Raw genomic sequence first — 12,272 nt, 5'->3', positions numbered from 1 at the left:
CCAGCATCCACTGTAAAATCCTTACTCTATAAATTTAAACCCTGTTCCCCTTCAGCTGATAATCTACCCCCTCATTACCTCAAACTTGTTGCCCCCTATATTGCCTATCCAGTCTCCATACTCATCAATCGGCCTATACCCGAATGGAGAGATGAAAAGTCAACAAGTAAAGGACAGTAGTAGTGCTGAAATTGAATTCATCCTAAAGTCTTAGTGAGTACCTTCAAAAGGTGGACCCTGTTTTCACAAAATCTCACCAAGGCAGCACTGATATATAGACTGTATTTATATAGCATATATCATGGACAGAAGTAGGTCAAAAACTAAAAAAAGATAGCGGGGTGCACAAGATCCAGGATAAAAAAGCGCCCTATCTTGGTAGGCACACTGGTGCCAGAACTGGAAAAGATGACAGTGTAGAATCCTCAAAATACATAAATATTCCTACAATGGGGATAGGCCAGGCCCAGGGGGAAGATGGCTGCCCTGTTGTAGAAGGAAGTAGCAGTCCAAAAAAATCACAAAAACTGATAGGCCAAAGAAGAGCCATAAAGACGATAAAGTGGACTATTGAAGATAAGAAAGAAATCATGTATTGTTACTATTATGCAAAAAGCCCAGAATTTCCAGACACAATATATACAAAATAATTGAGAGAGAAATTAGAGGAAAGAAAAATACTTCTGCAATAAAAACTGTCAGAAGCTTCATATGAAAAATTTTGTTCATTAATACAACAGATTTGTGAAAAACGGCATATAGATAAAGAAACCTTGATCCGTTTAGAAAAAGAAGCATCCGAGGAAGTGCAAAAAAATATAAACAACAAAACCAAGAGATATTTGAAAAGTATTAAAAAGAAATATGGACATGGGAAAGAAAGAGAGATTTGATATGGTGCAATATTTATGGAAAGGAGAAAGCCAAATTAATCAATATAAAGAAGGCAACCCCAAAGATATTTGAAGAGAAATACAGGCAAAGGTATCCAGATATGGAAAACTTTACAATACAAAAAATAAGAAGACAAAGAAGAAAAGCAGAAAAGGAGATTAGTAATGGACAAGTTAAAGAAATAGAAATTGAGGTTATGGAGCACCTGAAAAGTGGAGGATTCAGTGTAGAAAATAGATATCCAGATTAAGAGGAAACCAGTGGAACAGGAAGCAATGGGTCAGGTGCCATATGAAGATAATTTGGAGCCTTACACAGGAAATCAGCATAAACATTCACTTGAAGCTAGACAGCAAGGGAAGGGACAAGAAACTGTGAAAACTCTGATGCAGTCAATGTTGAGGAGTTATAGGACAGTGAGTTCCCACATGACAGAGCAACGGATGGCACAGGATGTAATTGATGAAACTGTGTCACAGGAAGATGCTATAGAACCTTCTATAGAATGCCTGCAGGAAATGGAAAACAAGGGATGTGCCTTCAGTTTGGAAGAAAATGAGCTAAGAGAAGAATTGTTTTATTTAATAGACATTGACAAATATATCAAGATCAATGAAAGAAATAGACTGCAGAAGGTTAATAAAACCCAAAAAGTCAGAAGTCTGATAAAACAAATGAGCACAGTAATTAGGACTGTTCATAGAGATCCATGTGATATAACGGAAGTAAACAGGATATATTACCGTGCAGCTAAATTAATAACTGAAAATGTTCTATCACAAGAACACAGGGTAGTGAGGGAAAGCAAGGGGAGAAATTGAATGCCATCGAGGAAATATCGAATAGAAAAAATTATAAAGCAATTTAGACATTTTTATAACTGGGATAATAATTTGTCCTTTATCATGGCTTAATTGCAAAGTGGTTTGTCACTGTTTCATGGTCACTGTAATGTAGTTTATCAGTGTGGGTGTATCTTATACATTTTAAAGCACAAAAATCTGTTAGAAGACTATAGAAGAGGGAATAGATCAACAAAAATACCAAGAAAGATAGATGTGATAAAAGCAATGTGCAATATTAGAACAGGCCTGGATCTATCATGTACTATCACAAATAAAAAAACTAAAAATTTCCGCACAGGCAAAAAAACTTAGAAGATATGAAGATAAATATAAAGGAAACGTGCAAAATAAGCAATTTATTGATGACCCAAAAAGGTTTTATAGAGAACTGGGAAACAAGGTAAAAGGAATTGAAAGACCACCAAAATAAGAAGAAATAGATACATTTTGGAGAAATATCTATGAAGATCCTGTGGAACATAACAAAGATGCTAAATGGATAGAAGATGTAAAAAAAAGAATAAGAAGTTTAAAGGTACAGGATATGAAATGGGATGAAGTAACATCCAGAAAGATTGAAACAAAGTTAAGAAAAGCCTCTAATTGGAAAACCCCAGGCCCAGATGCAGTACCTAACTTCTGGTTAAAAGTATTACTATCTTTACACGAAGATTAGCCTTGAGTAAGAACTATTTATATGAGCACCCAGAACAGACACCAACCTGGCTAACAACAGGAAAAACAATGCTCCTACTTGAGTGAACCTGCAAGTTACCCAAAAAATTACAGACCAATAACTTGCCTTCCGATGACTTATAAACTATACACAGGAATTGATGCCGACAGAGTTTGTAGTCATTTAGAAGAAAACTCAATTATGGCAGTAGAACAAAAGGGCAATAAAAGAAAGTAATATGGAACAAAGGACCATTTGTTGTTAAATAAAGTCATAGTGGAGAACTGTAAAAAGGGGAAGAATGGCATGGATTGACTACAAAAAAGCATTTGATAGTATCCCTCATTCATGGATAAAAGAGTGCTTTAAAATGTATAAGATACACCCCACGCTGATAAACTACATTACAGTGACCATGAAACAGTGACAAACCACTTTGCAATTAAGCCATGATAAAGGACAAATTATTATCCCAGTTATAAAAATTCAAAGGGGGATATTCCAGGGTGAATCTCTATCACTGTTACTATTCTGCCTTGCCCTTAAACTATTAAGCTGTTTACTCAACATCTTAGGCCATGGATATAATCTGGCTCCTAGAAAACAACAAAGTGTAAAGACTTATCACCTTCTCTTTGTCAATGATTTAAAATTGTATTGCTCATTAGATGAGGAACTAAAAACACAACTGCGAGTTGTCAAAACTTTTTCAGATGATATAAGAATGTCATTTGGTCTTGATAAATGTGCAAATGCAACCTTTAAAGCAGGAAAACTGCAGCACCAAGAAAACATCAGTTTGGGACAAGAATGTAATATAAAAGAACTTGAGCAAGAAGGAGTGGCTAAATATTTGGGAACTGATGGAGGATCAACAATAAGACACGAACAAATGCGAATAAAACTTAGTAAGGAATACTTCAAAAGACTTAAATTAATCCTGAAAACAGCACTGATATCTAGGAACAAAATCCAAGCTATAAACCAATTTGCTCTTCCTGTCCTAACTTACAGTTTTGGAGTGACTGATTGGTCCCAAAAGGTGTCAGATAGATTACATAGGAAAACAAGAAGGATACTTCACACTCACCAAATGATTTACAAAAATCACTGCATTCCAAGATTATATATTCCCTGTTCTGAAGGAGGGATGGACCTCCTTGAAATTGATTATATGTATAGATTTGCAATCGTGGGACTCTGCACATATCTGCTGGCCTCACAAGACCAAAATGTAGTGAAAGTTTTGAAACATGAGGAGAATAAATCTAAGATGACTTCTCTGCTTAATCTAGCAGAAGCTTATCGGTGTTAAGTAGGAATGGAAATCAAACCAGAAGTAGATAAAAGTCAGGCAGTAACTAAATGTGTCAAAAAACAAAAGAAAGAATATAAGGTGAAGGATCAGATGAGAAGGCAAGAAATGTGGAAAAAGCATAAATATAGTTGCAAGTATAGAAAACTTCTGGAAAAACCTCATATTGATCAGAAACAAACACAGGAAGGGTTAAGGAGAGGCAAATTCAAACCAATAGATGAAAGGTTAATATTGGTGGCCCAAGATAGTGGGCTGCATGTATGTTGGTTTATACCAGAGGGTGGCCTAATCATTAAAGTGTTTGCCTTACAAGCACAAGGTGCAGGGTTCGAGTCTCACAAGGGATAATTGGCTAGGCTTAAAATGGCTCACAAGGGCAATTAGCCTAGTACTAACCTATGAACCTAAGTTCATTGAAGAAAGGAAGAAACAAACCAATATAGGTTTTGTAAAACCGAATTGGAAACAGTTGCACATCTCGTTGCTGGCTGCGACATACTAATGGCAGAAGGACTGTATACTGAAAGGCATAATAATGTGGCAAGACTGTTGCACTGGGGATTGTGCAAATATTATGGTATTGACGTGGCTGAAAAACACTGGAAACATGAGCCACAAAACATTGTAGAAAATGGTGAAGTTTATATCGCATGGGATCACTCATTACCAACAGTTCAAAAGATAGATGCTAGAAAACCAGATATGGTGGTTCAAGAAAAGAAGACAAGAGTAGCATTGATCATTGAAATTGCCACAGCCAGTGACTACAGTGTCATGTGTACAGAGAGACATAAAGTCATAAAATATCAGGATCTGCAGGCAGAAATGAGAGCAATGTGGAAGAAAGATACCCAGACAGTTCCAGTAGTAGTAGGAGCAATGGGTCTTTTAAAAAAGAATTTACAATCATATTTAGATATGTTACCAATACATGTAACTCCATACGAACTGCAGGAGTCATTATTGGGCACATTGCAGGTGCTGCGAAGAGCACTTCTGGCTGACATCTAAGATTGAAACAATACTAATTTCATGAACTTTAATTGTACTTAGATTTAGTAATGGGGTCCATCCCTGCCATGGTAAAAGAAACCCAAAAGGCTTGGAGAAATTAAAAAAAAAAAGAAAGAAAGAAAATCTTGTCCCTAACATCTGGAAAAAGTGCTTCATTATACCACTACATAAAGGAGATAACTCCACTGACCCCTCAAATGTCAGGCCAATAGCTATCTTATCTCCTCTCTCTAAGAAGTGCATACTCAAACAACTCATGTCACATCTTATCCAGGAAAATCTTCTCACCCCTACACAACATGGCTTCCGTCCTCATCATAGCACAACTACCACTCTACTATCCTTCACCCACTCAGTCTCTTCATCTCTCAACAATAACCAGCTTGTGTCCTGCCTTTTTTCTTGACTTGTCTAAGGCTTTTGATACTGTATCTCACAATCTCCTACTCTCCAATGTTGCTTCCTTTAATCTCTCCACCTCCACCCTCAGCTGGTTCTCCTCACACCTATCTAATAGAAACCAAGCTGTCAAGTGGCTCTGTGCTACATGTCCTTTCCTTCACGTACTAGCCAGGGTACCCCAAGTCTCCATCTTGGGCCTACTACTTTTCAATATTTTCACTAATAATCTCATCCATTCCTGCCCCCACTCCACACTCATACAATATGCAGGTGACTCCACCATCATCACGACCTCTGACAACTTACCCCACCTGCACTCCCTCACCCAAGATACCCTCTACTCTGTTGAATCATGGCTGACATCTAACCAACTCCTACTTAACCCCAACAAAATTAAACTACTTCTTTTCCTCCCTAAATCTCTCCATCATCTCAAGTCTTCCTTCTCTGTTTATTCTCTAAACAATACAATCATCAATGTTGATACTCACACTAAATGTCTAGGGGTCTACATATATGATGAACTTAAATTTGACATCCATATAAATAGCTGCATCAAAAAGACTCACCAAAAGCTAGGAATACTCTACAGACATAAATGCTTCATAACACATGAATCTAAAACATCCCTAGCTCAAGCTTTCCTTTTACCTACACTATTATATGCCACCACCATCTTCACAAACCTCCAAAAACACCTCTCATCCAAACTTGAACTAACTTATAATAAAATAGCATGATTTGCCACTAACCTCCCCTATCACTCTCATCACTGCCTCTCCTTGAAAAAACTTAACAGGCTTGAATTCCAAAATCAACTCCTCCTTCCTCAGCTTTGTCTATCTCATTCCATCCTCCGCCATCCCCTTGCCTGTCCTTCTCTTACTAACCTTATCTCCTCTTATGTCCCTAACCATGAACTTCGCAGCTCTGACCAACACCTCCTCTTTATTTTAAACCTGAAAAGTCCATAGGGAAAAGTCTCTATAGTCACTCTGTTGCCCCCTGGAACAATCTCTTTCCTGTCATCAGATCTCTTCAAAATCCCAGCAACTTCAAACTTGCTCTAAAGGAATATCTGCTCAATCCCTGGACTTGTTCCTGCCAAGACCCCACCTGAATCTTTTCTTCCTCTTCACCTACCTCCCCCTCATCTACCTTCTCTTCCTCTATCTATACTTGCCCACTATTTTAACTTACCTTCTATTTCCATCACTCTTATTATTCCTTTTTTCTTATGCTAAAGTATCCTTATTGCATCTCTTTTCTATTGACCTGTTATTCCCACTTATTCTCTCACTTTACCCCTCCTCATACCTAATAATTTATTCTTTACCTGCCACTGATTATAACTTGATATTTTATTATAGTCATATTCTTAGTCTTCAAAAATGACTTGTTCTACTACCATGTATAAACAAAAAAATGTATTTTTCTTCAGTGCATAATATTGTGCATTTTTAACATCTGTTTGTTTAACTTTGTTACTTCATTGTAACTAATTTGATTCTGTACTGAAGGTTTTTTCCTCGGGTCTCTGCTGAAAAAGGGCCTTTGGCCCAGTCAGACCAACCCAGTTATCAAAAGGCAAATAAAATAAAAAATAAATAAATATGAAACGGAAACAGTTCCTGTAAAACGTTTACATCTTTTTGTAAAAAAAAAAAGCCACACAATTCACCATCAAGTAATGCTTACTGAAGCATAACTCTCGAAAGTTTAATTTCCTCATAAACATTGCTATGTTAGATGTTATCATCTGTGTTAAGACTAGTGCTGCATACATACATATGTCAGGATTGATAAGTCTTCACTGGATGGGCAGGTGTTTGTAAATAAGGTTATAGTTAAGAATGATAAGCGTTTGTAAGAAATGTAGTAAGTATTATATTTCTTAAGATGCTTGCCAGAGCCATGGCCTGAAGTTAAACGCCAACAAATGTATAGTCATACCCTTCGGGAAAAACAAGGTAACCCCAAGCTACCATATAGGTGGCAATCCACTAAGTACAGAAGAGGTTATCAGGAACCTGGGGACCCAGGTTGACAGTGGCCTTTCTTTTGACACGTTGCTAAAGTGGTTAGAAAGATCTTCTACATTGCCCACCTGATCATGAAGGGATTCACATCCAGATCTAGTGAGGTCATTGTTCCCCTGTACTCTTCACTTATCAGACCAATGATCGAGTACAATGCCCCATTCGGGATGTATCTCACCCGACATCTGCAGCAATTGGAGAGACCCCAAAAGTTCCTCACCAAAAGGATAAAGGGACTCCAAAATCTGTCATATGCTGCCAGATTGAAGAAACTCCAGCTCTATTCAGTCGCATACCATCTGCTCAGAGGTGACATGCGCCTGACATACAAGGCCATGTCCAACCCGGAATTAATGGACATGTTCCACCTCAAAAAATCCAAATCCACCAAAACCACTAGAGCAAGCGACTTAAACCTTAGCACGGATATAAATAGGATGTGCTGGAGGGATAGATTTATCACTCAGAGACTCCCTATGCTGTGGAATAAAATCCCGGTCATTGTGAGGCAGAGCACCTCGCTGGCTCTGGTTCATAGGTTCATAGGTTCATACTAGGCTATCTGCCCTAGGGCATTTATAAGCCTAGCCAGAGTGTGTGTGGCTTTCACCACCCCTTAGGATGAGAATACTATACCCATTAATTTGCTGTGCCTCTGTCCAGCAGTGATACAGAGATGATTCCTGGGGTAAACCTACGATCTCCCATCCACTCGTCAAGATTTCTCTTGAACAGAGTCAGTGAGGGGCTCTGCCTCACATGGACTGGGATTCTGTTCCATAGTGTAGGGAGTCTCTGGGTGATGAATCTGTCCCTCCAGCACGTCCTATTTATATCCGTGTTGAGGTTTAAGTCTCTTGCTCGTGGATCTGGTGGATTTGGATTTTTGAGATGGAGCACGTCCATTAATTCCGGGTTGGACATGGCCTTGTATGTCAGGCACAGATCACCTCTGAGCAGACGGTATGTGACTGAATAGAGCTGGAGTTTCTTCAGTCGGGCATCGTATGACATATGTTTGAGCCCCTTTATCCTTTTGGTGAGGAACTTTGGGGTCTTTCCAACTGCTGCAGGTGTCGGGTAAGGTACATTCGAATGGGGCGTTGTACTCAATCATTGGTCTGATAAGTGAAGAGTACAGGGTACAATGACCTCTCCTGATCTGGATGTGAATCCTTCATGATCAGGTGGGCAATGTAGAAGGTCTTCCTAACCACTTTGGCAATGTGAGTGTCAAAAGAGAGGTTACTGTCAACTTGGGTCCCCAGGTCCCTGATAACTTCTTCCGTGTTTAATGGATTACCACCTATGTGGTAATTAGGGATTACCTTGTTTTTCCCAAAGGGTATGACTATACATTTTTGGCATTTAGCTTAAGGCCATGGCTCTGGCACCAGTTATCCATTTCTATGAGACCTTTCTGGAGGATGTCTGTGTCTGATGGAGTGTCAATTATGGTGCCCAGTTTGCAGTCATCTGCAAATTTTGTCAACCACAATCCCCCTATGTTTGCCTGCACTTCAGAAAAATAAATGCCAAACAAGAGGGGGCCCAGGAGTGAGCCCTGTGGGACACCGCTCGTGACCGGCTTAGAGTCTGACATGGCACCAGCAACTCTAACCCTGTGTGTTCTGTCCTTGAGCCAGTTTGCAACCCATCTTGTGACATATGGGTTTACATCTAAGCTGGTGAGCTTTTCTATGATGCTCGAGTGGGGTATTGTGTCGAACGCTTTTGCTAGGTCAAGGTAGGCTGTGTGAACTGCCTTACCCTCATCAATGGCCTTAGTGACTGTTTCGAAAAAGTCGACCAAGTTCAAGAGGCAGGATCTGCCCTTGACAAAGCCAAATTGGGTAGGATCCAGTGTCTGTAGGTCCACAATGTCTTTATTTATGAGTTCCATTATGATCCTCTCCATAGCTTTGCAGACAAGGCTTGTCAAGCTTATGGGGTGGTAATTTCCAGGGTCCGTAGAAGCACTGCCTTTGTGGAGTGGGACCACAGTTGCCGTACGCCATTCTTTGGGTACGTATCCTGCAGTAAGGCTAAGATTAAACAGCAGCCTTATGTGTGGGTTTAGTTCCTCATTGAGTTTGTGTAGCACACATCCGGGGACACCGTCCGGTCCCATTGATGCTGTTGCTTTAGAGAGAGCAGCTCTCACCTGGGCATCTGAGATGTTTGGGAGGCTAGACTCTGGTGGGATAGATATTTCTCCTTTTGGGGGGGAGGGAGGGGAGAAATTTGCACTGAGCCTGTCTGCCAGTATGTTGGCAATGTCTGTGGGTTCAGTGATTTTTTTTATCATTTTGGACTAATTCTGAGCATATCTGGGAGTTTCCACCCAGGTTTCTAACATAGCTAAAGAAGGCTTTATGATTGTCTTTTGTGTCATTAGCGATTTTTCTCTCAAAGTTGGCCTTGGATGATTTTATGAGTGATCGTAGTTTTTTGCTAGTATTGATCAGAGATGCCTTCCCATTTAAGGATTTTGCTCTGTCATGTAGTAGCTTTCTCCTCTTGTTGTAGAGTTTGTTTATGGCTGGAGTCCACCAGACCGGGCGCCTGCCTTTGGTGGAAAGGGACTTGATTTTATTAGGGATTGCTTGATCCATACATTCCTGGAGGTGCTCGTAGAAGGCATTTGTAAGGGTTTCAGCAGCGTGGGTTGTGGTTTCCACTGGCTCGGGGGCGTTGAAGGATACCACTCCAGTCTTAAGAAGTGTGAAGTTTGCTTTTGAGAAGTTCTTCACTGTGGTCTTTTGCTGGGGTGGGGGGATGTGGATCTCCAGTGAGATTAATTTATGGTCTGATCTCACCAATGAGGGATATACTTCCGGTGTGGAGCATTTTGTCCCCATGTTTGTGATGATCAGGTCTAGTATATTTTCTTCTCTTGTGGGAATGGTGACTAGTTGTTCCATAGCATTTGAGTTTATGAACTCAAGGAACCTTTGGGCTAGGGTGTTGGGGCTTGAGTAATGTTCCCAGTCTATGTTTGGGTAGTTGAAGTCACCCAATATGATGGTGTTTGGAGAGACATTTATACTCTCCAGTGTCTTCAGGAAGGCTGTGTGGGTTTCCTGAGTTTGAGAAGGTGGTCTGTAGCATGTTACAAACTGTAGGGCAGTTTTACCTATGGTTAATTGCACCTGGATGGTCTCCGATGCTTCGTGCATTGCCACTAACCTGGAGATGTGGGTATCCTTTATGAATATGGATACTCCCCCTCCTTTTGTGGTTCAGTCCAGATTTTGGGGCCGGAACACATGATATGAGGTATAACCTGATAGTGCTGGGGTGCTCTCAGGAGCCTTGAACCAGGTTTCAGTCACAGCACAAACATCGATGTTCTCCATACTGAGGAGGGCTTCGAGGGCATGCATCTTGAGGTTTAGACTTCTGGCATTGAGCAGTATTACCCTTAGTTTTTCTCCATTTTTGTTTTCTAGGGCGGTAGGTTTATCATTTGAGCCTTGCCTAAAAAGGCACTATGGGGTGGCAAGAGCCTTTGCCAATATCCGGAAGCCCAGGGTGACAGGTACAAGCCGTCCCTTGGAAGCAGCGTGGCTTGTCAAGCATGTCATCCCAGGCAGACAGACATTGGATCCCCTTAGAATGACACCAGTAATTAAGCCAATTATTAAAGCTGATCATTTTGTCTCTGTATTGTGACATCATTCTTGGTGAGGGTAGGATACTGCTCAGGGTCAGGGTCATACCAGCCTGGGCTACATAATCTGAGAGCTCCTCTATGTCTCTTTTCATGTAGTCCAGGGAGGTATGTCTCAGGTCGCTCACACCGGCATGGACAATGACTGAGTCATACTTGTACTTGCTGTGGAGTGACCTGAGTGCTTGTGTTATGTGGCGGATTCTAGCGCCTGACAGGCAGCTAACTGTGATCTTTTCCTTGTTCAGTCTGGTGAGAGGGACGTCAGTGTGTCTGACTATGGAGTCACCTATAACAAGTGTGTCTGGTATTGTGTTTGGCCTTAAGGGCTGTGACTGTTTAGCACACTGACTTTGAGAACTATGTGTTGCATGTCTTATGTCTTGAGGTGGCAGTTGCTTGGGTGTCTGCTTTGGAGGCCTCTGTAGTTTTGGTAGATTTTTGATCAGTGCCTCCGAGTATGTCTTTGTGTGTTTATGTGTTTGTTTTGCAGTTGTGATAGTTCTATGTGAAACTGGGTTTGTGGTGTGCGTGGTTTCCTTCTCCTCCTGTCTGGTCTTGCCAGTCCTGAGTTGAGAGAGCTCAGCCTCCAGTTTGGCTATATAGTTGCATCTCTCACATGTATTTGTGTTTTGTGGGAGAAGGAGTGGGTTGTCTGTTCAAGAGAAATCTTGACCTGTGGATGGGAGATCATAGGTTTACCCCGGGAATCATCTCTGTGTCACTGCTGGACAGAGGCACAACAAACTAATGGGCACAGCATTTTTTCATATAAGGGGTGGCGTAAGCCACAAAACTTTGGGCTAGGCTTATAAATGCCTTAGGGCAGATAGCCTAGTATAAACCTATGAACTTATGAACCTACGGTAATTGAGATAATAGACTAATCCATAAGGAACCCCTTCAGTTACTATCTGGGCCAAATGCACCACATTAAAACTGAAACAATAATAATATGTAATAATAAACCTATCAAAACAGGTAAGTAAGACAAAAATACATTCAAATTCCACAGTATTGTAACATACAAAGCATAGTCTAGACAGGGCCTAACAGAAAACTCCAAGTATTACAGTAAGCAGATTATGCCATAAAATGCAAATTCCATGGACAATGATTTACTTGTACATGTTCTACCTGTAAATATCTCACCTGTACAGTAAATACTGTAGCTACTATTGACTCAACTGGGAATATTATATGCATGAATTTTAATTTATTATTCTGTATAATCTAACAAACCTATCAGTTTTTCTACATTATGTCCCAGATCATGGCTGAAAAGGATCCATGGACTAGTCAAATTAAAAAAACAAAAATCAACAAAACAGAGGGGCAAGAGAAGTATTTTAGGAATTTAATTATGCTGTATGACAGCATTTAGATAGATCTGATGCTGATAAAGTATGCA

The sequence above is a fragment of the Protopterus annectens genome, chromosome 15.part0, assembly GCF_019279795.1.
Source record: "Protopterus annectens isolate FY-2018-M chromosome 15.part0, PAN1.0, whole genome shotgun sequence".
Classification (NCBI taxonomy): Eukaryota; Metazoa; Chordata; order Ceratodontiformes; family Protopteridae; genus Protopterus; species Protopterus annectens.
The sequence above is the reverse complement of the archived record's forward strand: the minus strand, read 5'-3'. Positions refer to the sequence as shown.